We start from the raw sequence: 26,873 nt of genomic DNA on the forward strand, positions 1-26,873 counted from the left end.
GGCATCACCTGGAAACTACACATTCCCTCCCAACCGAAATCCTCTGGTAAGGTAGAATGGGTAAATGGTCTGACCAGAGACCACCTAGCCAAACTCTCCACAGAGCCCACAAATCCTGGGTGGAGCTGCTCCCACTGGCTTTAGTGCACCTCCGAGCCACTCCCCATGGCCCCTTGTTCCTGAGCCCCCTTGAACGGATGTATGGCAGACCTCTTCTTACTAACCATGAGCTCCGCGTCCAACCTACACTGTTGGCTGGATATTTTCCATACTTCTCTTTGCTCAGACAGCTGCTCCAAGAACACGCAGACCTTTGTCTGCCACAACCTGTGCCTCCGTCCCCTGATGCACCTGTCAACCTGCTGTGCCCTGGAGACCAGGTTCTTCTGAAAGCCATCTCTCCAAAAGCACTTCCGCCAAAGTGGATGGGTCCACACACGATCATCCTGACTACACCAATGGCTGTCAAGGCATCAGCTGTCCAGGGTCAAAGCGGTCCCTGTGGACAAGCAGTATATATACAAGCACATGGGCCCAACTCGGGTTTGCATCAATGCATCCCTGGTCCACATCCCACTCAGCCTATAGAGTAGAGGCCCTCTGATTCTCCTTCCTCTGTTTCTTTTTCTTTTTTTTTTTTTTAAGATTTATTTATGCAAGCACTGGGTACAGTCAGAAGCACAGGAGGGGGAGAGAACTCACCAGAGACAAAGCGAAGAGCAGAACAGGCAGACTTGACGAAGCACACTGCTGAGGGGAGCAGTGGGTGGCAGGAGAGGTCTGCCCGCCATGTGGGACCCTCGCCTTGAGGCCAGGGATTGAACCGGTGCTGTAGAGGCTGTGGGCAGCTTCACAACCCAGCGCTCAACCGTCAACCGCTGCACCACCGGGGAGGCCCCTCTCCTTCCTCTGTTTCTAATCCCATCTCCTCAAGCCACTTGCAGTTCTTCTGTCTATGCCCAGCAATTCCAGATCAGCACAGCCTCGGACCAGGTATTACCACTCATAGGGCTTCTTATCCTAATCTCCTCATTTTTTCTTTTTGCCCCATGCTTACTCCATTTCAACCAACACCGGATCCAAGAACTGTCCCATACCACCTTTAACCAACTCCTTCTCCGCCCATATCCTCGCGCTGCAAAGACTGTCTCATAACCAGGCCTGAGCGCCCACCCTGGTCTTCGCCCCTGTCCAGCAGGAAGTAGCCAAAGAGAGAACCATTTCCCCTTTTCAACAAAAGGCTGGTATGAAAGGTCGATGCAGGGGCCAGGAATGGGGAAGCCCACATACAAACAACAAGATGGCCCTGACACCAGTACCCCTGAATCCATCAAACCAAAACTGAAGCCATAAGCAGGAGAAAACAACTCAGCTCCATGAAAAAAACAACTTAGTTCCCCCTAAGCCTGTTTCCCCCCGCTACCAACCCAGTTTTCCTGCCTAACCTCTCCTCACCCTATGAAATGACATCTCCCCCCACAACGTGCACGATTTCAGGGACACCCATCTTGGGTACGACGCTTGCCTGGGGGCGCAATGAATTTTCCCTTCCTTTGAGAAAGTTTAGCTTGGCTCCCCTTTTCTTTACTGCGCCAAACTGTTCAGGGCAGCCCCGGTATAAAAAGGGTTGTCTGACTGTTTCCCGATTCTGGTGGAGTGTTTCAGATTCGGGTGGAGATGCCCGGACAGGGCCGGTTCTGAGATGGGCAGAGTTGGGGGTCCTGGAGGGCGGCATCCTGGTGGTGAGATGCTCTGTGAGGAGTCAGAGAAGCAGGGCTCAGAGGACAGGAGACTCAGGGGAATGCTCTGGGTGTGAGGTTTCCAGCTTTACTCCCCAGGACCCCTCTCTCCAGCCTCTGGATAACAAAACCTGGGGAAACAGGAAAGTAGATCATTTTTTCCTTTTACAACCTATTTATTATTGTGGACTTTAAAAAAAAAAAACATAACATTTAATGAATACTGTTAAATTTACAGAAAAGTTGCAAAGATAGTACAGTTCTTATTAATCCCACACCATTTCCACTTTGTTAACATCTTACATGAATACAGTTGTCTTTTTTTTTTTCACAGCTAATGAAGCAATGTTGACACAGTGACCAAACTCTGTGCTTAATTTCATCAGTTCTTCCTAATGCACATTTTATGTTCCATAATCCAAATTGCCTCACTCAGTTACAGCCAGTTCTCCTCGATGTGCCTCTTGCTGACTGTTTCTCTGACTTTGCTTGTTTTTATAACGTTGACATTGGTGAGGAGTGATATTTTGGAGAGGTGTTGGGTTCACAGCTGGGGTTCTTGGGTCACGTCTGAGAAATTTACACCAGATTCCCCCTTTCACATACACAGTGAGTTTCCCCACAAGACAGAGACTTTTTGTCTCTGCCAAAGAGAAGTTTTATTATTTCTTTTTTTTAAAAAAGGGAGAGTCAGAACCCTGCTACCCTCCCCCACCCACTGAGTAGGCTCTCTCCCACCAATGGAAAGGAGGGGAAAAAAAAAAAAAACTGCAAGAACGAACTACAGATCAAGTGGGACACTGAGTAGAGAGGAACTATTTCAGGCACCGCACCCCACAAATGGGAACTGTGGAGAACGGTGAAGAAATCACTACAGATGTGATCGAGCGGCTCTGGGCGCCATCAGAGGAAGACAAGCACTCCACGGAGACCTATAAATAGCCTAAGGCCAGCTGAGAACCACTGGGAAAAAGCAAAGGTCAGCAAGGACAGGTCTCTCTGCCACCTCATGACCAGAACAAAATCACCAACTAACTGATTCCCTGTTGGAACTAAGTAAATACAGAGGGAGGGAACTGTAAGGGACAGTGCCCAGCAACACAGCATCAACACTCTGGTGGAGTGTTGTCCCCAGTGCTAGTCTCAGTCTGGTGAACAGTTTCCGACACCCCTAAAGGAGCACTCCAAAGAGATGGAAGCCACCCTTAGGACAACTTGGATCCTTCTCCTTTTGGGACTTGCTGGCGCGGGGTTGCACAGAGAGGAGAGGGCAGAGCTTGCTGGCTTTCAGGGCTGCTTCAGAACCCAGGGGTTCTCTGAGCCCCTCTGGCTGCCCCCCCAACAGTAAATGGACTGAACAGTGAAGAGGAGGAGGAAGAGGAGGACAAGGGTCCCCTGACAAAACTAAGCATCCCGGACGATCTAGACAGCTGCAAGGCCATAGTGAGCTCGGCCCTGAGGCAACTACCCTGCCCCACCTTCCCCTCCCACCAGCACACCTTTCTTCTTGGTTCCCCTCCCTTTGATTAAGCTTTCACCCACCTCTGCTGGGAGCTAGTGGGTAGACACCAACACCATCCTCGAATCTCAGGTGTGCCCACGGAGGCCCTGAGAGGTGTGCCTCCCAACCTCCTGCCGGGCCCACAGAGGCACCCTGCACCTCTGGCCCACAGGTGGCATTTTGTAACTCGGCCTTGGCCAGTGCTGAGGAAGAACAGGCGCGGCTGCACAGGCCAGCTAGAGGAGCAAAAGCTGCTCTGCTGGCTCCCGGCTCAGCAGGTAGCCCCATGGGACCAGGAGCCTGAGAAGATGGAGGCCCCAGCCCCCGGGGGGAGAGTGTGCCTGGGGAGACCCTCCAGGCCCTTCAGGGATCCATGGAGAAACTGCAGGTGAGTGTGTGTAAGGCAGGAAGGAATGGCCACAGGGCAGGTTTTCTGATCCAGCAGACCGGGTACAGGAGAAGTGAGTCCTGGAAGCCTCAGTGAATTTTGCAGACTTTATTGGGATTTACCAGATACATGGCAGGTAGGGGTGCTAGGGGGCCAGAAGGCTGACAGGCCTCCCAGCCCGCAGCAAGTCTTCACTCTTTCTGGGCTCTCTGGCGTTCTCTGGTGGTCTCTGCTGCTCTGCTCTCTCGGTTCTGCTTCTGCTTCTCTGCTGCTGCTGGCGTCCCCATGACGCCACCCTTAAAAGCCCATCTTAGCCCAGGTGAATCCCATCTACCTATGCCCACACCCTACTCCAGGTGCCCGCATCAGGCATGCATTCAGGACTGCAGGGTTCCATCATCCATCCTATGGGCGGGAGAGCAGAAAAGCCTGATACTTTTACCTTACCCTACAATCCACCCCCTCAGGGTTTTCTGCCAGACAGTCTATACAAGTGATACACACGTTTCTCTTGACGAATAGGAACACTGCAGCCATGGCCCACAAAAGCAAATGAAATATATCACAATGAAATATAACAGAACACAAATAAGTCCAGGCAGGGCATCAACCTAGTTGCTAAAGACAATTATTGGCACCAGTAGATGATCCACCACTTCCGCTGCCGAAGGCACTGCTCATGCGAGGGAGGGAACCACTCAGGCATCAGCTGTCACACGCCGGGAGCCATCAGGCCTCCCGGCCCCCTCCGGCTGCAGTCTCGGCCACAAGCCACACACCGCATCCACTCCCAGGATGCACTCACTCTTGGGTTGGCGATTCTGTACTCTTTGGGGGTAATCGCCCATCCCTCAGGGTTTTCTATCTGTGGTCGCTCCAACGCTCCAACATGCAGGCCCCTGCACTCAGGGCAACCCACTGCACAAGCACATGGGTCGGGGATCCGTGGATACAAGTCCACATGCGGCCTCTCTTGGGTCCCCTCTTTGGCTGTGGGCTCCACCACAAGCCACGTTCCCTACCCATCCCCCAAAGATGGGCTCCTCAGCTCCTCACCCTCACTCAACTATGAGCAGGGCATCACCCACAGGTGATTTTAAAAGACTCACTGGCCTTTAGCTTACGTAGTGCGTAACAGCCGCTCAGGGCTTCCCGAACTTAGCACCAGCTTTTGCCTTCTCAGTTGGCTTTTCTCCTCTGCTTAGCTGCTGGGCAGTACACCGGCTGCCTTTGGCCACCAAGGCCCACTGACACCCCCAGACTCCCATCTCTGGGGGTGTACAATCCCATCCTTCCTCAGGGTCCCCAAAACATATCAAACTTGGCAAGGTCCTCCCCCTTCTGGCGGGATTGTTAGTCCATTAGTCCAAGTTAATCAGCTTTTCCCTTTGTCCACACTGGGGAGCTCTGAGTCGTGGTCCTTTCTCCCCCGACGATTCTTGCTGCCTAGGCGGGGATTGTTGGCTGGTCCTCTCGGGCATCTCCTCCTCCAGGCGAGGTCTCATCCCGCAGGTCCCGCACCTTGCCCTTCCCCTGTCCCGCCATGACACGTCCAGCGCTGTCACAGGCAAACACTGTCTGCTGCTCCTCAGTCCCTCCCAGTCTTCAGAGGGCTCCATACCGGTCTACATGGATCATCTTGCTGACTTACACCAATTGTAAGAGAGGAAGGAATGGACACGGGGCAGGTTTTCTGATCCAGCAGACTGGGTCCAGGAGAAGAGAGTCCTGGAAGCCTCAGTGGCTTTTGTAGGCTTTTATTGGGATTTACTGGATACATGGCAGGTAGGGGTGCTAGGGGGTCAGGAGGCTGGCAGGCCTCCCAGCCCCCAGCAAGTCTTCACTCTTGCTGGGCTCTCTGGCGTTCTCTGGTGGTCTCTGCTGCTCTGCTCTCTCGGTTCTGCTTACGTTTCTCTGCTTTAGCTGTGAATGCCACCCTTAAAAGCCCAGTCTTAGCCCAGGAGAATCCCATCTACATATGCCCACACCCTACTCCAGGTGCCTGCATCAGGCTTGCATTGAGACCACAGGGTTCCCTCATCTATCCTAAAGGCGGGAGGGCAGAAAAGCCTGATAGTTTTATCTTACCCTACAGTGTGGTTTTCCAGAGGGCTGGGCGGGCTGGGTGCTGGGCAGGCTGGCACTGCTGAGCCCCTGAGCCCGCTGTCTGGCTGAGGGCCGCTTTACCGAGCTCATGCAGGAGAAAGTGGGCTTACAGGACTGGATGGAGGAGCTGGAGCATCGATGTATCCAGATGTCTGGAGAGACTGACACCATCGGTGAGCGGGGAGGCTTGTGCCCTGCAGCTGGGGTGCTATGCAGAGGCTGGGGAGACCCCAGCAGCTGAGCTGTCTGCGCGCCCTCCCCCTAGGAGAATACATCGCTCTCTACCAGAGCCAGAGAGCAGTGATGAGGGAGGAGCACCAAGAGAAGGAGGAGTCCATAAGCCAGCTGGCCCAGGACAAAGAGGAGATGAAGGTAGTCAGAGCTCTGGCTCCATGGTGGTGCGGCTGGGGGCAGGGCGGGCTTCTGAGCATCTCTGCTTCCAGGTGAAGCTGTTAGAGCTGCAAGAGTTGGTTTTGCGGCTGGTGGAGGCACGCAACGAATGGCGGGCGAAGCCCTGGGCACCTGCCCAGAACCCTGCTGCTGAGCCCACTAGCGCATGCCTAGTCCCCAAGAAGCTTGGCACCGCCAACGTCCAAGGTGAGGAAAGCCCCTAACGGGCGGCTGGTCAGGAAGAGCACACTCCGCCAGACACACAGCATCCTGTCTCTGTCTCTCTGTAGGGTAAAGAAAATATCAGGCTTTTCTGCCCTTCCGCCATCAGGATAGATGATGGATCCTTGTCCTGAATGCATGCCTGATGGCGGGCACCTGGAGTAGGGTGTGGGCATAGGTAGATGGGATTCAGCTGAGCTAAGACTGTGCTTTTAAGGGCGGCATCACGGGGACGCCAGCAGCAGCAGTAGAAGCCGAAGCTGAAGCCGGAAAAGAAGCCGAGATCACCAGAGAGCCCAGATAAAGTGAAGATTTGCTGGGGGCTGGGAGGCCTGCCAGCCTCCCAGCAAGCACCCCTGCCTGCCATATGCCTGGTGAACCCCAATAAAAAACCTGCAAAACCACTGAGGACTCTGACTCCTCTTTTACCCAGTCTGCATGGGATCAGAAAACCTGCGCTGTGCCCTGCTCCTGCCCTTACACTCTCTAAAGAACCAAGTAAGGTGAGCCTTGTCCACGATGTGCAGCCGACCCAGGGTGAGGCCCAGCTGGGCCTGACTCCCCTCGAGAATGCCTCTGCACAACAGGTCGTTCAGCTGCTTCAAGAAATGCAGAACTCCCAGGAAGGCGTCACCATTGGAAACAGCCCATGCCTTCCCTTCTTCTACCAGGCTGACGACAACGAGGTGAAGATAATGGTGGTCTAGGCCACCGGCATGGGGCCGGAGGCTCTGCCCCCACCTGGCCCTCACCAACCCATCCCTGTTCCCTAGGCTTTCCCCCCCATCCTTTGGCTTTCCTTCCCAGTCGTCCTTTCATCCCTCGGCTTAAAAAAGGGGTCCAACAACTCCCCTATCTAATAGGGTGAAATAGGTGCAGACCCTAGCCTCTGAGGTTAGGGCTGTGTCTTAATTTAACTCTGGACTAATTATACTTCCAGAGGCAAGGAGCTAGAAATATCCAGCTAGTTATTTAGGGGGCTCCGTTCTACAATATAGGGGCTACTTGAATGACCAATTGAATCCTTACCAGGCCTTCTTGCAGAGGGCCTAGGTTATATTAGGCAATTTTGGGCCACGTGCCCCCCACCTCACCCCAACCATGTCGAGCGGGGCAGCACTTTGAAAGCCCAGCACGGGGGCTAAGTCCAGACAGAGATACCAGCTGGGGCAGGTGGGCACCAACACCTGTCTAGAGTGTAGCCACAGAGATAGCAGTGGTTTATTTGAAACCACCCAGATCCACAAAGGGGTGGCCTCCCCTGCTCCCTTTTGAAATTTCCCCATGGGCCTTTGCACCCAATTTTGTTTTTTTTTTTGTTTGTTTGTTTTGTTTTGTTTTTAATTTTTTGTTGGACCCAATAATTGTTTTGATTTTTCTTTATTTTTTTTATTTTTACTTTTTGTTGCACCCAATTATTCTGGAGGTGATCCCTATCTGCAAAGGGGAGGCCTCTCCTACTACCTAGCAAAAGTCCCCATGGGCATGTGTGCCCGATTATTTTGTGGGAACCCACCTGTTAAGGGGGGCTCTGCTCACTACACATGTCTTGCAGCTTGAGGTTACCCTGTCCCACTCACAAAAGTCCCGCGGGCATGAGGCCACCACAGTCCTCAAAGGGGTGTCCTTCCCTGTCCCCGCTCACAAAAGGTCCGCGGGCATGAGGCCTCCCCAATCTGCAAAGGGGTGGCCTCCTCCTTCCCCCCTCACAAAAGGCCCATGGGCATGAGGCCACCCAATCTGCAGAGGAGTGGCCTCTCCCGTCCCGCCCCTCACAAAAGATCCACAGGCATGAAGCCACCCCAGTGCACAAAGGGGTGGTCTCCCCCTTGCCCCCTCACAAAAGTATGAGGCCACCCCAATCCACAAAGGGGAGAACGCCCCCATCCCCCTCCTCACAAAAGTCCTGCAGGCATGAGGCCACCCCAATCCGCAAAGGGGTGGCCTCCCCCGTCGCTCCTCTCGAATGCCCCACAGGTATGAGGCCACCGCAGTCCACAAGGGGGTGGCCTCCACTTGCTGTCTTTGCAAAAGTCCCGTGGGCCTCTGTGCCTGATTATCTTGGGGCCACCCCGGATTTGCAGAGAGGTGGCCTTCACTGCTTCTTTTACAGAAAGTCCCCATAGAGGGGATGCATGGCTTACTCAGGCAATTTGGGGGTACTCACTCCCCCAACCCTGTGGAAAACTGGGCTTGGCCAGAAGCCGGGCCAGGGTGGCTGGTGGAGGCCAGGCCGGGGTGGCTGGTGGAGGCCAGGCTGAAAGCACGCGGGCGCCCCACGGTGTACATACTGTGCTGGGACATGTGTACATGGGGCTGAGACGACCCCTGTATCACAGCGGAGGCTGCGGTGGCCCCTGGGAGAGGAGGTTTCTATGAATCAATTGACATCGAGGAAACTGATTTATAGATCGCCCAGGACAGAGGAAGGAGGCAAGGCCAGGGAGTGGTTCCTGGTGTTTCACTTTTGTTTCTGAATAAACCGAACTCACCACGTGGTCAGGCCCTGGGATCTGGGCTCAGGCGCTGTGCTGGGTGTGGGTCCTGCCAGCAGAGGGCAGGCTTCGGGGTGCAAGGTGCACATTGGCGCTGCCTGTCAGGGCATCCAATCCCCCTCAGCTCTCTGACCTGTCTGGCCTGTGGGCTGCGTGCCGCCCCGGGAGGGCCAGAGTACTGGCTTCCAGCCTAGGCATTTCTCCTCTCACCCTGTTCTTCTGGGGCTCCCACCCAGGCCCCATGAGTCCTCCCGGCTGGCACTCTACCCCTGATGGCCACAGCAGGGTTCCGATGAAGACCAGCTAAGTCCAGGTGCTTTCCCGAGCAGCCTGGAAAAAACTGGGGCCTCCCAGGCACCCCTGCGCCCCCATGCTTAAACCTTCCCTTCCCCCTGAACTCCACAGAACACAGCCAGCACACAACACGTTGCTCCCCATTGTTCAGAAATGGGTTTCATTCTCAGCCAAGAGACAGCAGGACTGGTCGTGGCCAGAAGCACACAGCTGCTGGGACAGCACCCCCATGCTCGGGGAAGGGGCAGGAAGGTGGCTGGGGGGCTGACTGTGCACAGGCAGGGAATGGCAGGGAGGCTCGTCGGAGGTGGCACGTGTTGGCGGGGGCGGCTGGGGTGACAGTGTTTGCTTGTAGTTGGGCCACAAGACTCAGAAGGACAGCACAGCCGGCCGTTCCCAGCACCAGAGATGCGCGCTTGCACGTGTGTGTGTGCCCGTGTATTTATAGACATGCATAGAGCAGGGCAGGAGCAATACCACCGAGGGGGCACAAGAGTCACCGAGGTCACGCCTGGGGTGTCAGCACACCGCCACAACAGACTAAAGTCACAGATGAAGGGGGAGACATGGGGGATGGGGGCCAAGTCACAGAACAGTCACCCAGGCAGGACCGGGAAGAGAGGTGTCCCAGGAAGAGAGGTGTCCCAGGAAGAGGAGGGGTCTGGTTAGAGGCCAAAGGGGGCCCTGGGGCTCTCAGGATGGGGTGGACTTGCCTGACCAGATCAGCTGGCAGCTGGAGAGAAGCAGAGAGAAAACGGGGGAGGGCAGAGAAGGGGGAGAGCTGGGAAGGCAGGTGCAGCCTGGGCTGCAGCGCTGGGGGGAGGTGGGGAGGGAAGACGAAGCAGGGGAGGGTGTGGGCAGGGGTTCTGGATGAGAGGGGAGGGGGACAGGGAGGGGGGATGCAGGAGCAGGAGCTGGAGCCTCTCCCTGCTCACTCGCCAGCCTCTCACACACACGAGACAGTGCACCCCTGTGCCAGACATTTGATCGGCCCCCTCGGCTCCCTCCCCTCTGCTCCCCTGTCTTTCAACCCGCCTGCCCAGGGTCACCCTTAGTCTCAGGAGTAGGCGGCCTCGGGCCCCACGTGACTCCACCATTTCTGATGGAGAAAGACAGGGGAATACCACTGTTTGCCCCAGGAGGGCAGAGCTGAGAGGATGGCTGGAGGGAGCACCGGGGGCCCCCTGGGGTGGGCAGAAAGCACAGTAGTTCCCCATATGGACCCTGGGGAGGCAGGGAGGGCAGGAGGCCAGATGCTAGTGGCCACAGGCTTATAAGTCTAAGAGGGGAGCCTCAGCTGGCTGGGGGACCACAGGTCGTGTAGGTGAGGCTGGGCCCTTCCTGGTGTGGAAAAGCAGAAGAGCAAGCATCAGTGTAGGGGTGCGGGGGCAGGCAGGTCTGTGGGGCAAGTTTTACTGACCAGCTTGGGTAGAACTCAGAGAAGCCGACTTGCCCAGGTCAGCCGACACTGAGGTCCCCTGGCTGAAAAAGGAGAAGTGACACTATGAACAACAGGCCCAGGTCCACGGGCCTGCAGGCAGGCTTCGGTGCTTCACCTGGGGCACAGGGACTGCCGTGGCCCTGTGCTGGCGGGAACAGCAACAGCAGGCACGGAGGGCAAGGCGCTCTGTGGCCTGCCTGGTTGCAAGGTGGCTGCGGGCCGAGGGTGTGGCTTGGACCCTCAGGCTTTCCAAAGCCATCAGACAACCTGAGCCTTCCTGAAGGTGACTCAGTTGCCACAATAAGGAGGAGGGGTCAGACCTCCTCTGCCCTGTGGTGGATCCGGATCCAAAGCTCCCAAGGTGGCTGCCCTGCCCCAGCAGCACACTCACATAGGGGGATGGGGGCTGCACCCCCAGCATGAATTTCGAAGGCTCCCTGACGGCCTGCTCCCTGACAGCGGCACAAGCGGCCTATCAGCTCAACACCCTGCGTGACCATCTGCACTGCAGGTCCTCGAGCCTAGAGACTTCCACAGCCAGAGAACATCCACCTAGGTGGAAGGCCCGGGTAAGACAAGTCTCAGTGGCTGTCTTCAGTCGGAGGTACTTTGGGAACCTGGGGTTGGCTTGCCTGTATGAACTTAAGTGTGTGTGTGACCAATAAAGGAATAAAATTCTCTCTGAGAGCCAACTTCTGACTGAAGCTTATCTATCACCCTCGCGGCAGATGCCTTCTCTCAAACCTTGGTCCCTTGGAGCTTAGGCCAGATATGTGCCCTAAGCGTCTCATCTTTTACTGCAGCGCTGCGTGGCCTCAATACCAATTGGACAATGGCTCCCACGGGCCGAGCATGGCGCTTTTGACTTCTCCATCCTTACAGACCTAAAGAGTTCTGTCACCGCAATGGAAAATGGTCAGAGATCCCTTAGGGCCAGGCTGTCTTTCTCTTGTGCTCCCGTGCCCCCCTCCAGCACCTCCATCCTGAAAACCTGCCACACTCTCCAAGTCTTGAGACTCCTCTCACTCTTCCCCTCTCTGGACCCTCTTCAACGTTTTCTGATCCTCTAAATTCTCAGTCTTCACCTCCTCCAGCTCCCCAATCCAGCCTCTCCTCTTTTTTTCACCTCCTAGCCACCACACCCGTTCTGGGTGGTCCTCTTCTGGGTCCCCTCAGGGAAGTGGCAGGGAATGAAGGAGGAATTAGGGTCCATGGTCCATACTCTCTGTCTGGTCTCTCCCAGACTGAAAAGCTTCTTGGCTCTTTCACTAACAATCCCACCACCTACACCAAAGAGTTTCCTTGTCTTACCCAAGCCTGTGACCTTACTTGTCATGACTACATGTGATCCTCTCTTCCACCCTGACCTCTGACAAAAGGGAGCAGGGTTTTAGGTCTGCCCAAGACCATGCAGATCAGGTCCCTGTGACTGACACAACCATGGCCCCAGGCTCTGCAGCAGTTCCCAGCCCAGAGCTGGGGTGGGGCTACCAGACTGACACAGGCAGGGCCCCCGGGGCAGGACTCACCAAGACCATTTTATTACCTGTCTCCTAGCTGGTCTCCAAGCTGCTGTGCTCAAAAGTGTAAATTTTGCTAAGCTCAGGGAGATCACCCAGTCTGCCTCAGAAAACCCTCCTGCCTTCCTTAGTCGCCTGACGGAGGCGTTCCAGCGCCATACCAGGCTTGACCCTGACTCAAATGGAGGCTCAACATTTATGGCAACCCATTTTATATCTCAGTCAGCTCCTGACATTAATAGAAGCTTAAGAAGTTTGAGAGGACTCCCCTGATGGCGCAGATGGCAAAGCGCCGCGCTGTGAGTCTCTCCGAGGCCTCTACAGTGCCGGTTCCATGCCGGTCGGCCAGCGAGGGTCCCACATGGCACAGCAGACCTCTCCTGCCTCGCCCGCTACTCCCTTCAGCAGTGTATTTCGTCAGTCTGCCTGATCTGTTCCCCACTCTGTCTCTGGTGAATCCTCTCACCCTCCCACATATCTGGCCTGGACCCCTGTTCTAGTGTAAATGAATAAATAAACCTTTTTTTTTTTTTTTTTAAAGAAGGCTGAGGACTGTCCTCAAACCCCTATCCAGGATCTGCTGAATATGGCCTTGACAGTTTTTAAAAACCGGAAGGAACAGGACAGGGCAGAGAGGGAACCCCGTAGTCTCCAGAAGGCTGGGCTTCAAGCTCAGGCCCTGGTAGGGCCTTGAGACCGCCAGGCCATGTTCCTCCAACCACCGCAGTGCCTGCCGCCCGACAGAGGACGACAACGGGCCCCATGGCCCCCAACCGACCACCGCTGGGAGCCTGCTTCAAATGTGGTCGAGAAGGCCACTGGACCAGACAATGCCCCAACACCTGCCAGGACCATGCCCCATCTGCAACGTCCAGGGTCACTGGAAAAGTGACTGTCCCTCCATGCCTGGCTGCGGTGGACCAGTCCTTCCAGCCCCTGCAACTCTTGCCACCGGCGGTCTTCGGTTTGGCAGCTGAGGACTGAAGAGGCCCGGACTCATCGACCCCGATAAACTTCAAGGAGCCCAGGGTAACAGTCAAGGTAGCAGGTAAGTCCAACTCTATTCTGGGCTCTCCTTTAATATGTTGCTGGCCTCCTTCTCTGCAGACCTTCTCTGCCACAATCTCAGCAACTCACTGCACAACTCCTCACCTTCCTGGGCTCAAAAGGATACCGTGTCTCCCCGTCCAAAGCCCAACTTTCAGTTCCCACAGCCGTCTATCTGGGTCTTCCACTAACTCCTTGGATATTAAATCCTTATTGGATTGATGATGTACAAATAGTTTCTCCAATTTGATATTGTCTTTTCATTTTAAGGATAGCTTCCTTCACTATGTAGCTTTTTAGTCTGATGTGATTCCACTGGTTCCTTTTTTGCTTTTGAATCCTTGGAGCACAGAAGACACTATGGGCAGTGAAAATCCTCTGTATGATATTCTCATGATGGACACAGGTCATTACACGTGTCCAACACCCCAAGAATGGACAATACCAGAGTAAACCCAAAGGGAAACCATGACTTTGCAACTATGACGAGCAGGTCCATTACTTGTAACCCACGTGTCAGTCTGGTCTTAACACGTGATTTGGTCATGATGTGTGAAGAGTTTTATAAGTTGAGGAATGAAGTGTAATTTACTTTAGAAAGCATATTTCATGCTCATACAAGGACATTTAAATAACACTCAAGGATACGCATAAGTCATTCCCCTCCACCCCCAACACCCCAATCAGCCAGTATCTGCTCAAAACCTAGCAATTTATCTTTTCTCTTCCAAATATATGTATCTCCATGCTCCTGTCTGGGCAACAGTGTTCGTTTTCCCATCAGTAAAGGAGTTCAGGTCACAGAGTTGGGGGGAAACATTTGCAAATCACGAATCTGACAAAGGACTGTATCTACAAATAATGCCGAAAACTCAATGATCAGAAAGAAATAACCCAATTTTAATAAGGACAAAAATAGTGTAATAAATGAATGGCACCTCATCTGTAAAAATGTACAAAACTTCTATACAAACGGCAACTGTATTCATAGAAAAGTGAAAATATGAACAAATGCTCACTATCACAGTTAAGAACAGTGACACCATCACACCTAGGAGAGACTGAAAATGCAAACTCTGCACAATACCAGGTGCTGTCAAGGGTGTGAACAACAGAAGCCTCATTACATTCATTTTTTTAAATTTATTTATATAAGAGCTGGGGTACAGGCCCAAGTCGCGGGAGAGTGAAAGGGTTCACCAGAGACCTGATTCACCAGATCTGGTGAATCAGGATTCACCAGAGTGGGGAGCAGAACAGACAGACGGACTGAAAGCACTGCTGAGGGAAGCAGCGGACGAGAGAGGAGATGTCTGCCCTGCCAAGTGGGAGTCTTCCTGGCTGACCGGGAATCGAACCTGCACTGCGGAGGCTGGGGACAGCTTCACAGCACTACGTTCAACCCACTGTGCCACCGTGGAGGGCCCTCATCACATTCATTTTAAAAGATGCTTTAGGGGCTGAGAGACACATCAGAGCCCTGGGCACTATTGTTGCCTGGTTGAGAACAAAACAGAACCTGGTAAGAGATGACACCACAGGAGGGACAGATGAGGGTGACTCCCCCATGGAGTCCATTTACACTGTCCCCAGGGGCTCAGGGTCAAACCACTGATCTACACTTACCTAGAGCCTGAGTGTAGCTTCCTCCTTGTCTCCCTGTGGGTAGAAAAATCATGTGAGACCAGGGAGCAGTCAGGTCAGAAGCCTAAAGGAATCTTCTAATCCTGCACCACAGGGAAGTTTCCAGAACTGGGACTAAAGACCCAGGTCAGGACTGGGGAAAAAGAAGAAAGGAGGTGAGGGGGGACTGGAGCAAATGCCCTCTGGGCAACACATGTGAGTGGATGGCACTTCCCAATAAACAGGCAGGGCAAGTTCTGCCTGGGACATGGAAGCCCCAGTGGACAAGATCCCCCACTCCCTTCCCTACCTGAGTGCTTCCTCCTCCACATCACAGCTGCAGCCACCGCAGCTCCAGTGAGCACAGCTCCAAGGAGAACCAGGCCAGCAATGATGCCCGCGGTGGGGATGGAGGACTGAGGAGGGGGCACTGGAAGGGAAGGGAAGATCATACCCTGAGCCCCAGACCTTATCCTGACTCTCTGAAGGTCTCCAGAAGGGCTCCTGATGGCCCTGAGAACAGCCTCAGTGCCCACATCCTCCTCCTTACCCCATCTCAGGACTTGGGGCTCCAGCAGCCCCTCATGCTGCACGTGGCACGTGTATCTCTGCTCCTCTCCAGAAGGCACCACCACAGCCGCCCACTTCTGGAAGGTTCCATCTCCCCCAGGCCTGGTCTCCACCAGCTCCATCTCCTGGGTCAGGTCCTCCCCATATCGCTGCCAGGTCAGGGTGATGTCCACTGGGTAGAAGCCCAGGGCCCAGCACCTCAGGGTAACCTCATCCTCAGAGGTGGGGTGGTGAGTCACATGTGTCCTTGGGGGATCTGAGGTGGTAAATCAGAAAAGTCATTTTGTGTTTCCTCCATGGACACTGAAGAATCCTCATGAGAGCATCCTCACAATGGACAAGACAACTGGTGTGGCAGGAAGAAGCATAAACTGTAAAAAACAGGCTAATCTGGGGAATCTGTGCAATTCTCCTATTCCTAAGAAAGTTCTGGAATGAGGAGGAAAGCCCAGGGTAGGATGAAGCAGAGGGAGTGGAACACAGACTTTTTATTCCTGACCTGGGTGGAAGGTGAATGACACAGAAAAGCAGGAATCACATAACTGAAAATGTTCTCAGACCAGAAACAAGACTGAGAGAGAAACTCGTGGTTCTCAAACAGGCCCCTGGTCAAAAGGACCCGGTGACGTGTGATGTCAGGGACTGTCTGTCTTTCTCAGGAGAGACGGGATCCCTTCCCTGTCCTTCAGGAGAAGCCGGAGTCTCTGGGAGTCTCTCTAGTGCAGAACATGAAACCCAGGGGAGCCCCCCTCTCTGGACTAGAGAGAGGACTCATTTCCCGCAGTGACTCCAGGCAGGGGGGGACCGGGAGGCCTCCAGGCCCCTCTTACCCGTGCGCTGCAGAGTCTCCTTCCCGTACTCCAGGCATGTGCGCAGCCACCTCAAGCACCTGCCATCCGCATAGTTCCTGAATTTCTCTGCCTCACCCTGGGCCTCCCACTCGCGCCGGGTGATCTGAGCGGCCGTGTCCGCAGTGGTCCAGGAGCGCAGGTTCTAGTTCAGGGCCAGGTAATCAGCGCTGCGAACTGATCATACCTGCGGAGGAGGCGCCTGTCAGGCCCCACGTCGCAGCCAAACATGTTCTGGAAGGTGTGAGAGCCTGTCCCAGCCCTGTCACCCCGGGATCTCCCCGCCCACGCCCCCTCCCGCCGGGAATAAACTAAACAGAATGAAATGGGGTGAAAGTCCCGCGGGCTGTTCCCGGGCAGGTTGCAGAGAAGCCTGGAGGGGGAGACCCTGGGCGACCCCCGTCCGTGGGGATGGGGGTGCTGACCCGGCCCGGACCCGCGCCAGCTCACCGGTCTCGCTCTGGTTGTAGAGGCCGCGCAGGGCGTCCAGGTGCTCTCAGTACCTCAGTGCGCTGTCCCTTAGGATCCGCGTCCTCCCGTCCCGCTCCTCCTGCTCCTCCTGCTCCACCTGCCCCGCCCAGGGCGCCCGCGGCTCCGCGCTCTGGCCCGGGGAGTCGCTGTCGAACCGCCCGAACTGCGTGTCGTCCACGTAGCCCACGGCCATGAAGCGGGGCTCCCCGAGGCCAGGCCGGGTCATCGCGGTGTAGAAAGTCCTCAGGGAGTGGGGGCCTGGGGGCGGGAGGGGAGACCCGGCCTGTTCTTCTCCCCTTCGGGGGCTCGAGTCCCAGGGGGCGCCCACGAGACAGAAAGTGGGTGAAAGACGAATGAGAGTGAAAAGCGGCTGCGGGACGAAAATGGCCGGGACTCGGGGGGCCAGAGGAGGCTGGGGTCTCGGGGGACGGAAAGGGGCCAGGACGGGGCGGGGCCGAGGTGGGGGGACAACTAGGGCGGCGGCGGGGTCGCGCCTTTCCCACCCTCGCTCACGCCCGAGCTCCCGCCTCTGGGAGCGCCCTGTCCCCTCCCGTCCCGCACTCACCCGCCCGGGTCTCCCTCGGGGCCGCGGCCCCCGCGAGCAGGAGCAGGAGGGCTGCGCCCCCCATCCCCCAGGACGCGCCTCCACCCGGGCTGGGGAGACGGAGTCCCGGCGGGCGGGCGAGGGCTTTGGAACGGGAGCCGCGGGGCTGCTGATTGGCTGCTCTGGAGACCTCCAGGCAATGGGGAGTGAGCCCTGGGGTGAGTCACCAGTATCCAGGCAAGAGGACCCGCCCAGGCTGTGAGCCCAGAAGCAGAACCCAGGGGAGAGGGCGAATCCCCAGCAGTCACCTTCCAGCCCTGCACCCCGCGCTGGGGACTGAGACCCAGACAGCCACACCTGAGACCTGGGACTTTGCCGCCCCCTCCTCTCCTGCTCCGAGACCTTTGCCACACCGTGTCCCTGAGTCCAGGCCCAGGGACTGGGTCCGCAATTCTCAGACATTTTTCTTTCAGAAACTCTGTTCAGTCTCACAAATTATTACCGGTCCCATGTATAATTTTGTTACGTGGGTTACAGCTTTAAACATTTACTTTACTAGAATAAAACCTTTTTAAAAGATGTTATTGCTTCTTTACTTTAGAATATAAATAACCTGGGGCCTCCCTGGTGGCGCAAGGGGTTAAGCATCAGCACTGTGAAGTGACCTGTAGCTGCAGCAGCACAAGTTGGGCAGGGAGCAACTCACATGGCACCGCAGACCTCTCCTGCCTCACCTGCTGCTCCCCTCAGCAGTGGATTTCTGTAGATCTGCCTGTTCTGCTCCCCACTCTCTGTCTTTGGTGAATCCACTCACCTGCCACACCTCTGGCCTGTACTCCAGTTCTTGTGTGCATAAATAAATAAATCTTTTTTAAAAAGAATACTAATAACCTATGATATGCTAATGATGGAGTTTTTGAGTCAGTGGGTTTGGAGTGAGGGATCCTTGGGGTCACTCTGGGAAAGATGTCACCAGGGCTCCCATTTCAGCGGTACGTGGAGAGTTCCCCAGGCAAGTTTCTTCACGAGACAGAGACAATAGTTATATTTAAAGGGAAGGTTTTTTACGGGGAAAAGGATGTCCTAAAGCTAATTCCATACAGGCTTTGTGGACTCCACCCCCACCCCAGGCCAAAGCCAAAGACACTGGGAACTCCAAATCCCATCACCACCCAAGGGAAGGTGGCTGGGACCTGAGGGTGGGGTGAAGCAGCCAGGTTTGGTATAAAACCAGACATGTGGGCTTTGGTGGGGGGCTCTTTTTTTGGCTCTCCGCCAGCTGGCAGCGCTTGGCCAGCTCTGAGAGTGCCTTTGTGTTTCCAGGTTGGCGAATAGGGTAGGACGCATTAAAGACTTTATTTCCCTATTTTCTCCCTGAGTTGTACATTTCCTCATTTCCCTTTCCCTTTAATTAACCTTTTGTGTGTGCCTGCAGTGGAGTACAAATAAGTCCCTTTTATGTGCGCAGGTGAGAACCCACAGCCAGGCAACCCATTTTTATATCGGGGCTGCTCAGGTTTATTAGGGAAAGGTTTATTAGGGAAAGGGACAGAAGAGTAAAGGATATTTGCATAGACACAGGTGGGCAGGAAGAGCTGCCCAGAAAGGGACAGGTTTGCTGAGAGAGGCCTGCATGGTTGCAAGTGGGCAGCCTTGAGGAGAGCTGCCTCCACTGAGGGAGGTCAATGAAGAGAAGTGCAGGCATGATACAGGTCATGGGCAGGCAGGAGGCTGCTGCCCTGCGGAGGAGAGATTTGGTGAAAAGAGGCACCTGCATAGTCACAGGTGGACAGAGGGAGTGCTACCCCAGCCTGTGCAGAGACCGCACTAATACAGTCTTCTGTTGGGGAGGGGCCACTCCTTGTGAGCCTTTGGGTTAGTTGCTGATTATGGATAACTGTGCAGAATCTGAAAGCGACCAGAGATTCCACCATGGGCTCAATCTCCATATCTTTACCCTTGGGCCTGTGCTCTAGACAGCAGTCTGATACCTGCTTGGATTTTCTGTTTTGTAATCTAGGCTTTGGTGCCTACGGATCTTGGTTTCTAGATCTGTGTCAGTGGCTGTGTTAATCCCTTCTACCCCCTGCTCCTTGTGTGAGCCAGATTTCTGGTCTTGGGGAACCTCCTTTCCAGTCTGTTCTCCATCATTTACTAACTTGACAACTTCCAATACTATTTTTACTATTGGGATTTGTGGTGCAAAATAAAGTGAAAAAAAAAATTTTAAATAATTTGATTCCAGGGACCTCCCTGGTGGCGCAAGGGGTTAAGACGCAACCTATGAGGTAATCAGAAGCCTCTGCAGCCTCAATCTGCTCTGGATTCCCAGGCCAGCCAGGGAGCAACCCACATGGCATAGCAGACCTCTCCTGACTAGCCCACTGCTACCCTCAGCAGTGTCCTTTGGTCAATCTGCCTGTTCTGTTCCCCACTCTGTGTCTGGTGAATCCTCTTACCCCCCACACCTCTGGTCTGTTCTCCAGCTCTTGTATGCATAAATAAATAAATCTTTTAAAAAAATAAACAATTTGATTCCAGTGTAATGAATACTGAAGAGCTTTATGAAAGGTTTGGCCTGGTAAAGAAAAGGAGAGCCAGGCTAAACTTTCTCAAAGGAAGGGAAAATTTATTGCGCCCCGGGCGGACTTCACGGACCCATGGTGGGGGTCAGTGAAGCCTGGTGGGCTGTTCCCAGGTGGGCTGCCTGGTGGGTTTTTGCATTTGGCCTCCTGCATGGACCTTGACTTTATAACTTAGTGGAACAATATATTACTTTAAAAAAAAAAATCACACTTTAGCACAAGACCCAACCAATATGCAAGAGAGTGATGAGAAAATATATTATTGAGCAAATGAATATAAAGATTCCAGCAGAATTTCCAGTCTAGGTGCAATTGTAATAGAGTGGTGCCCAGGAAAATGTTCCCTCGCCCCACCCAAAGGAGGGTGGAGCTAAAGAGAAGAGAAGAACCTGGAGAGGAGACAGAAGAAGAAATGAAGCAGGATGGAGCCAGAAGGAGACATGGAGGAGGCACATGGAACAGAGAGACATGTGAAGAAACTGCGTTTGCCTTTTGGTCCTGAAACAGACGTGGGTGAGAGACCCATGGGGAGGAGAGCAATGTTAGCTTTTATCTTGATTTTGATTTTGCTCTTTTCCCTCCAGACTTGTCTGGTTGTCTGGTTATTTCTGATCCTTTTCTGTGGGTCCCCACTAAAAGATGCTTTAGATTTGTGGCAGGCTTTTGGGCCTCGCTCTGGGCCAATCCCATTCGGGTGGTCTTTTACCCATGAGGGGACGGGTAACTTTGGGTGCTGGATTTAGAAACTATATTCTTTGTCTTTTCTATATAGTTTACTAATTGTATTCAATTTCCTTTCCATTGCAGTCTTAAATGTTTTGTCTTGATATGGCCGATGACAGAACCTATTTAGAGCAGGCAGGTTTGCGGGGCCTGGGGTGCTCCTCTCCCTGCCCTGTAACACAATGAACACGCCCATGCAGGCATAATTAACAAGTTTGCTTACTCACAGCTCTTTCCCTTCTAAGATGCATGGCCAGGGCCTGAGCACTCTTATCTACAACGTTGGGCAGTAAACCAGCTGGCCTGTCTCTTAAAGGGCATCCTCAAATACCTCATCTTGCCCCCTTTGCCTGGCGCCCCTTGTCTGGGGACTTTGCAGCAAATGGTTGTGCCTGCTTGTAGGGTAAAGAAAATATCAAGCTTTTCTGCCCTTCCGCCATCAGGATAGATGATGGATCCTTGTCCTGAATGCGTGCCTGATGGCGGGCACCTGGAATAGGGTGTGGGCATAGGTAGATGGAATTCAGCTGAGCTAAGACTGTGCTTTTAAGGGCGGTGTCACGGGGATGCCAGCAGCAGCAGTAGAAGCCGAAGCCGAAACCGAAAGAGAAGCCGAGATCACCAGAGAGCCCAGATAGAGTGAGGATTTGCTGGGGGCTGGGAGGCCTGCCAGCGTCCCGCCCCCCCAACACCCCTGCCTGCCATATGCCTGGTGAACCCCAATAAAAGACCTGCAAAAAACCCACGGAGGACTCTGACTCCTCCTTTACCCGGTCTGCATGGGATCAGAAAACCTGCACTGTATCCAGTCCTGACCCTGCACTGCTGAAAACGATGCTATTGATGGAGGACAGGAATGAAAAAAACTGAAGAAAGGAAGCACCACAAGACCAGAAACCTGGCTGTAGGATAAATGGTTTTCAGGCTTTTCTGCCCTTCCACCATCAGGATTGCCTTGCCTGATGGGGCACCTGCAGTTGTTACATTGTTGCAAGCTGTCTGGTTTACTTCTGTGGGCCGTGGGAGGGGTATTGAGATAGGCTCCAGAGAAGCAGAAGCAGGAGAGCAGCAGAAGAGAAAAGGGGAGAAAGTAGCCAGAGAAGCCCAAAGTGAAGACTTGCCAGGGGCTAGGAGGCCTGCAGGCTTTCTGGCCCCCTGGCTCCCCTGCCTACCCTGTACCTGTTTGCCACACTACATGTAAAGCTCAATAAAAGCCTAATAAAACCAATGCGGGCTCCAGGACTCTCCTTTACCCCATCTGCCGAATCATAAATAACCTGCTCTGTGGACATCCTGGTCCTACACTGGCTCTCACAAGGATGGGGGTAGAAGAGATTAGCATAACCATCAACACAGTTGTGGAAACTAGGATCCTTCTGCACAGACTACACAGTTGTGAAAACTAAGATCCTTTGGCGCCAAAGCCTAGATTACAAAGCATAACATCCAAGCAGGTATCCCAGGGCACATCCAAAGGTAAAGATAGGGAGATTGAGCCCATTGTGGAATTTCAGGTCTTTTTCAGATTCTGCAAAGTTATCCCAAATCAGCCACTAACCCTAAAGCTTACAAGGAGTGGCCCCTCCCAACAGAAAAGGACTATATCAGTGCAGTCTGCACAAGCTTGGGGCAGCTCTCCCTCTGCCCACCTGTGACAGATACCTCTCTCCGCAGGGCAGCAGCCTCCCTGCTTGCCATGACCTGTACCTGCCAAGGCTTCTCCTCACTGACTTCCCTCAGTGGAGGCAGCTCTCCTCAAGGCCGCTCGCCTGCAACCACGCAGGCCTCTCTCAGCAAACCTGTCCCTTTCGGAGCAGCTCTTCCTGCCCACCTGTGTCTATGTAAGTGTCTTACTCTTCTGTCTCTTGCCCTAATAAACCTTCCCTTTAAATATAACTAGTGTCTCTGTCCCGTGGAGAAACTCGCCTGGAGAAATCTCCATGTGTCGCTGAAATAGGAGCTCTGGTGAAACATTTCCCAGAGTGACCCCAAGGACCCCACATTCTAAACCCACAGACCACAAAAACCACATCACTATCAATGTAAGAGATATGGACACAGTTGTGTATAAAAGGAACCCTTGGTCTTTATTTTTTGTTTTGTTTTGTTTTGTTGATTTTTTTAAAATAAATTTTATTTTTATATTCCCCATACAATTGGAACCCCCTTATTTTGACCCCAATCCCTCCCCTCCCCGCCCCCCAACCCCCATAGAGTGTCTCTGGTTCATAGTTGTTTGTTGATTTTGATTTTCACTTTCTTATAGTTATTCATTTTCCTGGTCCCTTATTTAAGTTTTCTAGATTCCTGCTATGAGTGAGACCATCCGGTATTTTTCTTTTTCTTTCTTGCTTATTTCGCTGAGCATGATCCCTTCCAGCGCCATCCATGTTGCTGCAAATTGCATGTGTTTATCTTTTTTGAATGCTGAGTAATATTCCATGGTGTATATGTACCACACCTTCTTGATCTCTGAAGAGGAAATGCAAATGGCCAACAGGCATATGAAAAAATGTTGAACATCACTTGTCATCAGGGAAATGCAAATCAAAACTACCATGAGATACCATCTTACCCCAGTGAGAATGGCACATATTAAAAAAACTAGCAACAACAAATGTTGGCGAGGATGTAGAGAAAAAGGAACTCTCCTGCGCTGTTGGTGGGAGTGCAAACTGGTCCAACCACTATGGAGAGCTGTGTGGAGATTTCTGGACCTACTAAACATAGAGCTTCCATAGGATCCAGCAATTCCACTCCTAGGTATTTACCCAAAGGACACAGAAACATCAGTTCCAAAGAGCACCTGCACCCCTATGTTTATAGCAGCACTGTTTACAATAGCTAAGCTTTGGAAACAAACCAAATGCCCTTGGTCTTTAAACCGGTGCTCAAACCTTATGGGGCTACCCAGGTCTGGGACCTCATACATGAATAATAAAGCTTCTGACCTCACCATTCCTGAAGTACCGATTGTTCTTCCTCTGCCTGGATAAAAGGCCAGAATTTATTTCTACAAGAGCACTATGGAAATGTAACAGAATAAGAAATATTCAATGATACTGTTTCAGGTTTCACTTTGCAATTAACCTTGGAGAAAATACCAAAACACCACCTGTATAGTTTTAATGTAGTATCAAAGTGGAATATTTCAAATTGTCTGAAAACACTACTTCAACATATTTGTGTAAGGCAGTGTCTGCATAGTTATAGTAAGGCAGTGTGTATTTTTTCATAGACTTCAACCAGAACAACAGACCAAATGGAGAAGAAAATATGAAAATGCAAAGGTCTTCTAATGAGACAGACAAGAAAGACAATTGCAAAAATATAAAATGCAAAAGATCCACTCTTCTCATTGCCCCGATTATTTTCAGAAATATTATTTCTGTTAAGAACACTTTCTGTTAACATGCATTGGGTTATACATATTATTCTAAATGAAATAGTTACATGATTAAACACAGCTTTATTCCCAGGGTGGTAAATAGGGGTAGTAATACCTCATAAACAAAAGTATACTTGGCGTCCTCACTTATCTGTAAGACTTTATGCAGATTCTGAAAGGAAAATGACTGAGAAGCGCTGACCCAGTCCTTGGGCCTGGAATCGGGGAGACAGTGTGACAAAGCTCTGGGTGAGGAGAGGAGGGGGCAGAGCAAAGCCCCAGGGCCCTAGTCTGGTTCCCATAGTTCCAGGCCCCAGGGCTGTGTCCAGGGCAGGAAGGTTACTTACTGTTGGGGATACCCCACTGCCCCCTTAGCCTCCCTTCTGTCTCCACCACCTGTGCTGGACCCTGGACACTTGTGACTCCCCCCCAGTTCTCAGTCCCCAGTGCCTGGAGGTTCCCAGAGATGCCAATCAGCATGGCCCCCAGTTAAGTCTCTGTCCACCAGCCTAGAGTCAGAAGCTCCCCAGACCCCAGCAGTGCTGGTCATGGGGCCCCCAACCTCCTCCTGCTGCTTCTCTCCAGGGCTGTGTCCCAGGCCCAGGCTGGTGAGTGCAGGATGGGGAGAGAAAAGGCTTCTCTGGTGGAGGCTGTTGACTTAGGCCCCTCTGTCCTCCCACGGTTCCTCTCAGTCCTAGTGCCTTTCTGTCCCTCCCACACTAGCTCCCTCTTCTGTCCCCCTGAGTCCCACTCCTTCTCCACCTGATGCCCCTTTTCAAGCTCTGGAGGCTCCTCCTTCCCTGAACACTTTCTCCCCTCATGCCCCATCTTCCTGGGACTCAGGACCCAGGGAGATGGGTCAGCCTGGCTTTCACCCCTTCCTGCCTCCAGGCTCCCACTATCTAAGGCTTTTCGAAACCAAGATCTCCCAGGGCCTCCGGTGGCACAGTGGTTGAGCGTCGCACTGCAAAGCTGTCTGCAGGCTCTGAAGCACTGGTTCAATTCTACGCTGGCCAGGGAGAAGCCCACATGGCACAGCAGACCTCTCCTGTCTCGCCCACTGCTCCCCTCAGTAGTGTCTTCGGTCCGTCTGCCTGTTCTGCTCCCTACTCTGTCCCTGGTGAATCCTCTCACCCTCCCACGCTTCTGACCTGTACCACCAAGACCTCCCAGCCCAGCCTCAAGGAGCCCCAGTACATCGCCGTGGGCTACATGGACGACACACACAGTTCAGGCGGTTTGACAGCGACTCTCCAGGTCACAGTGTGGAGGTGCTGGAGCCCAGGGTAGAGCAGATGGGACAGGAGGATCTGGAAAATGATACAGAACCAAAGACAAGAGGCACAGAGGTTCAAAGCTGCCCTACATGGCTCCTGGAGGACCTGCGCAGCTACTACAATCAGAGCTAGGATGGTGAACAATATTTGCCCAGGGAAGGTCACAGATCCCATTCCACAGTGATTTCGAGAGGCTATGGCACCTGCCATAGTGGAGGAGGAGTTTGGGCAAAGCACAAAATGAACAACCTGGAGGGCAGGTGCGTGGAGTGACTCCCAAGACTCCTGCAGATGGGGAAGGAGGTGCTGCAGCTCAGAAGTAAGAGGCGCTGAGGGGCCTTTCATCTCCCTGAGGCTTACACCCCTCAGGGAAAACGGAATCATGGTCAGAAAAGCGCCCCCTTCTGGTCAGAGAAGGAGCTGTCTGTCACATTTCAAAACTGTAGTAGACACTGGTCCAGAGGCTCCTATTTTTTCTGAGGGACAGTTAAGGAATCCAGTTTCTCCTGAGAAAGAGGGGAGACCACCCCCTGAAATCACCCTGCATAGGATCCTTTTCACTGGCAGTCTTCTTAGGAACAATGAGTTTCTCCCTCAAGATCTTGATATTTAGTCAGAGAGCATTTTTGGAGATCTCACTCCTGCCTGTCTGTGTCATTACCCTCCACCCAAGTCAGCAACAAAATGCTTAGAGACCCGCATCCTACCTCAGGCTCTCACCTACTCTCCCGGACTCCCAGACCAGGCTGGTTTCTGGGGGTTGTGCTTCCTTCTTCCAAGCATATTGTCCTGTCCATTCTGAGGATCGTCATGAAGCTGCTTCAGTGTCCATGGAGAAAATATAAACCATAAAATTTCCGATTCTTCCCACTCAGACCCCCAAAGGGCACATGTGGCCCACAACCCCATCTCTGAGCATGAGGTCACCCCGAGGTGCTGGGCCCTGGGCTTTTACCCTGTGGACATCAGCCTGAACTGGCAGAGAAATGGGGAAGAGCTGATGCAGGACATGGATTGGGTGGACGCCAGGCCTGCAGGTGATGGAAGCTTCCAGAAGTGGTTGGCTGTGGTGGTGCCTTCTAGAGAGGAGCAGAGAGACACATACTATGTGCAGCATGAGGGGCTGCTGGAGCCCCTTATCTTGAGATGGGGTAAGGAGGGGGACTTGGGCACAGGGCCTCTTCTCAAGGGAATCAGGAGCCCTTCTGAGAACTTCAAAAGCATCATTGCTGACCTGGTTCTCCTTGGAGCTGTGCTCACTGGAGCTGCAGTGGCTGTAGCTGTGATCTGGAGGAAGAAGCACTCAGGTAGGGAAGGGACTGGGGGGATCTTGTCCACTGAGGGCTTTCAAGTCCGAGGGAGAACTTGCCCTGCCTGGTTAATGGGAAGTACCATCCACACACATGTTGCCCAGAAGGCATTTGGTCCAGTCCCCGCACTTCCTTTTTTTCATTTTTCCCAGTCCTAACCTGGGTCTTTAGTCAAAGTATTCCAGGATTAGAAGATTCCTTTAGGACTGCACGGGCTGACTCCTCCCTTGTCTCACATGATGATTCTTCCCACAGGAGGACAAAGAGGAAGCTACACTCAGGTTGCAGGTAAGTGTGGGTCAGGGATTTGATCCCAGAGGCCCTGGGGATAGTGCTGATGAAGCCATTCAGTTTCCATTCATGATGGTGATTTTCATGTCTTCAGATCTTA

General features: G+C 53.2%; 1 protein-coding gene and 1 pseudogene across 2 annotated transcripts in view; both read right to left on the minus strand.

Annotated features, from left to right (window-relative positions):
• LOC311188285 (class I histocompatibility antigen, Gogo-OKO alpha chain-like) overlaps positions 1–26,873 on the minus strand; it is a gene marked incomplete at both ends in the record, with an annotated part of 222,670 nt that overhangs the window by 58,062 nt on the left and 137,735 nt on the right. The window lies entirely within an intron of this gene.
• The window catches only part of LOC311167654 (class I histocompatibility antigen, Gogo-OKO alpha chain-like), a 220,523-nt pseudogene that overhangs the window by 56,313 nt on the left and 137,337 nt on the right, over positions 1–26,873 (minus strand). The window contains exons 3-5 of the transcript in view: positions 16,167–16,361; positions 15,317–15,592; positions 15,053–15,196 (exon numbers count right to left, since the gene is read on the minus strand). The product of the transcript in view is annotated as a class I histocompatibility antigen, Gogo-OKO alpha chain-like (transcript). The remainder of the gene's footprint in view (positions 1–15,052; positions 15,197–15,316; positions 15,593–16,166; positions 16,362–26,873) is intronic.

The sequence above is a fragment of the Talpa europaea genome (assembly GCF_964194135.1).
Source record: "Talpa europaea genome assembly, chromosome: 2".
Lineage (NCBI taxonomy): Eukaryota > Metazoa > Chordata > Mammalia > Eulipotyphla > Talpidae > Talpa > Talpa europaea.